At 48.4% G+C, this 3,049-nt stretch overlaps 1 pseudogene; it reads right to left on the bottom strand.

The window, feature by feature from the left end:
• Nucleotides 1-1,070: 1,070 nt before the first annotated feature.
• LOC147455684 (uncharacterized) lies at nt 1,071-2,000 on the bottom strand (annotated as a pseudogene).
• Nucleotides 2,001-3,049: the final 1,049 nt, after the last annotated feature.

The raw sequence follows: 3,049 nt of genomic DNA, 5'->3' as shown, positions 1-3,049 counted from the left end.
TGGTGATTTCAGTCTCTTGAGTGTAGCTTGAGCTAGATGCGAGTTGTTAGTTGTTTTCCGAGAGATTGACAACCTCTTGTAGCCTCGATGCTCTAGTCGAGTCAGCTTCGTCCATTGGTTTGACAAATTAATCGTGGTTTCGCTAATACTACAATAAGATAGGATGGTGAGGTTAGGCATGCGTCCAACACCCTTCTGTAGTCTAAGTGGAACCTTGTCAAATCGATCTATTAGCATATCTTATCCACCTCTTTTAAGGGACCCATTAGGGTGAGTATTCATAAAGTGCGGCGTAGTTTGGGGTTGGAAACATCCTTGTGGGGGGGGGAGTTCTTAGTGAATGCTCAGTGGGTGACTCCTTACACTTTTTATGATCCTGTTCTCTCCTAAATTTCCCTTTAGTTATATAGATCGTGCACCCATGAGGCGTTTCATCATCAGAAGAGGAGATGACGACCCTAGGTGTGCCTCGCACCTGACTGTCGCACAACAGGTATGCCAGAAAAAGGACAAGTAGGACGAGCAATAAGAAGTCCCCTATCTGCAAAAGAGCCATCTGGTCAAGGCAATCAAATTGCCCTGCGTGGATGAGTGCCCAAGTGTCAACCTAGCCCCATTTAGACCAGAGTAGAGGATGCATTTCAAGAGGGGCTTGTGGCACTCGTCTTTGCACTTGTCCATAACAAAGTACCCAGAAGGACCTAGACTAATAGGCCTCCCACATATTGGGTGCCTTAGTTTGGCCCATGAGGCCAGCCTAGATGCTAGTGTGGCATGCGAGCATGTCAATCTCCTCCAAGGGAAGCTTACTTGGGAGAATGAGCTAGTTAATTACCCACCAAATGACCCACTTAATGTCGCGTCTTAGGTTGTCTAGGGTGGTTTCACCAAAGTCCTTCTTTGGCACGAGTCATGAGTAACTAGAAAGCTCTGCATATGAGGTGGCAAAGAGGTGCTTAATGGGGCATCTACGGTTGACATATGGGTTGTCTTCCGGACTAAATAAGCAAAAGAGTAGGTACCTTGTGTTGTTTATAGCCTTTCTCTTCTCATTGAGAAGATTAACGAGCTCATCGTATCGTGAGAGGGTGGAAGCCAACCTCGATAACCCAGAGCAGGCCGACCGAGGTAGTACTAGGCAATAAGAGTGGCAGTCCGTAACCTGTTTGCATGGGGGACTTCTCCGCCTGGAAATAGAGCCTCCCCACCTCATCCTTTAGTCCCTCTGTTACCTTGATGCGAGACACTGCCCACTTAACCATCTGGTCCTCCATCCATATCTCCTTCTTGCAATAGGCCTCCCCAAGCTCCGGATACTGCTTTAAGAATTCCAAGTTCCTCTCCACTTCGGGCCAGGTTAGTTGATATAGAGGCTCACCCTCATTCACTCCCACGGATGGTTCTTCTTCTAGGATCCCCCCCCCCCCCCCCCCCCCCCCCCCCCCCCCATGTTGGATAGACGGCACCCTCCCGTTTTGGGCTCATCATCCTTTTTCTCCACGTATTCCCTGTTGGATGAAATATCGACGCTATCAACACCGTCCACGCCTTCAACATGGTTGATCGTCTCGCACCCTCCCCGTTCCCATCCTTCCTTGTCCTCCTTAAACCCAAGCCAAGGATCAATTTTCATCAGGTACCGCATCAAACCAGTTATTTTGTTCTTCCTTATGAGTTCTCCATAACCGATCCTTATCCCTTGCACTACTCTCCCTGTAGATCTCCTCCTAATAACAATGTCGCGATATCCTTGCAATCATATAATGTCGTCCCCAAATTGGTTAAATGGGATCGGTTTTATACCATTCGCATCCACATAGAGGATATAATCCTCGTAGAGAGACCCGGGGATTGGCACCTTCTTTGCTTTTAGTGGGATTTCAGTCATACCTCACTTTTTTTCTTACCCACTCTATTAGCCATGAGCAGTCCGCCGCACCTCTGGTTAACTCGTTAAGGGCTTCTACAATGTGACCTATTTGGGTCTTTTGAGGCGGCATTCATAAGGCCCAAGTAACTAGCCCGCTGAGACCCCCCTTGAGAATTTCAATAAGAGACGGATTGCCGCACGTCACCTTTCTGGATGTCTGTATAAAGAGGAAGTGCCTCCTCCCCCCGCTAGATGGGTCCACATCAGGCCATCTCCAGCTGGCCGTAAACAAACAGTGGGCGTCGGGCTTAACCGACATATCGGGCCTCCCTTTAGCCTCTACTCTTACCCTCTCGTTCGAGAGAAACCTCTTTAATATGATGGCGATCGCATTACTTGGTTGTCGAGTAACATCTGAGAAGATCAGCAAGTTCTTTTCTTCTGCCAGTGTTAGCTCAATTTATTGGCTATCCGACTCAAGTCCAGGCTCTCGCACCTTTACCCTACAATGTACTCCAAGATCTCCATAAGGGTTGACGTCCCCGTGGCCCCAGGTCCCCCACAAAAAGAGACTGAACTGCTCTCGAATATCTAATGTAAAGACTAGCCGTAGGAAGGCTCTCAACAAGTTTAGCTTTATGACCTCTCAATCCATCAGGGTAAGGAGGAAGCTTTTCTGAATAGGGGTCATTGGTGTACACATATCCAGCTCAATACCCGCATAGCTTGTTTAGACCCACGAGGGGCAGGGTGGGTGTAACAGTGGCCTTGCCTCCTGAGGGACGAGGACTGCGTTAAGAAAGGGGAGCGCTACATCAACCGTCCTTGCCTGCTTCAAGAGCCGGTGCAGGTGCTCCTCTACTGATTTAAGAAGATGATGTTGAGAGCTCTCCTCTTCCTTTGGGGTCGTGTGAACGCGACCCCCATCCCCTTCATCTTCTCCTCTATCTTATTGAGCATCTCCTAAGCCCATCTGGGCAAGCTATCCCACCTTTGGTTTTTATACTCATACCATTGTTCTTATAGAAGCATGTAGGCCCATGTTTCCTTAAAGTGATCGGCTAGTATTGCCCCTATGCAGTCGTCTAGTTTGAGTTCCAACTCGGTCGTTCCTCTTATCTCTTTGCCCGCATGTTCTTCTACTCGCTTTTGAAGGATCCTTAATAGGTCAAACTCCTT

Source organism: Adiantum capillus-veneris, chromosome 6, assembly GCF_014529385.1.
Source record: "Adiantum capillus-veneris isolate H3 chromosome 6, ASM1452938v2, whole genome shotgun sequence".
NCBI classification, from domain to species: domain Eukaryota; kingdom Viridiplantae; phylum Streptophyta; class Polypodiopsida; order Polypodiales; family Pteridaceae; genus Adiantum; species Adiantum capillus-veneris.
This window is presented reverse-complemented; position numbering and strand designations above follow the sequence as displayed.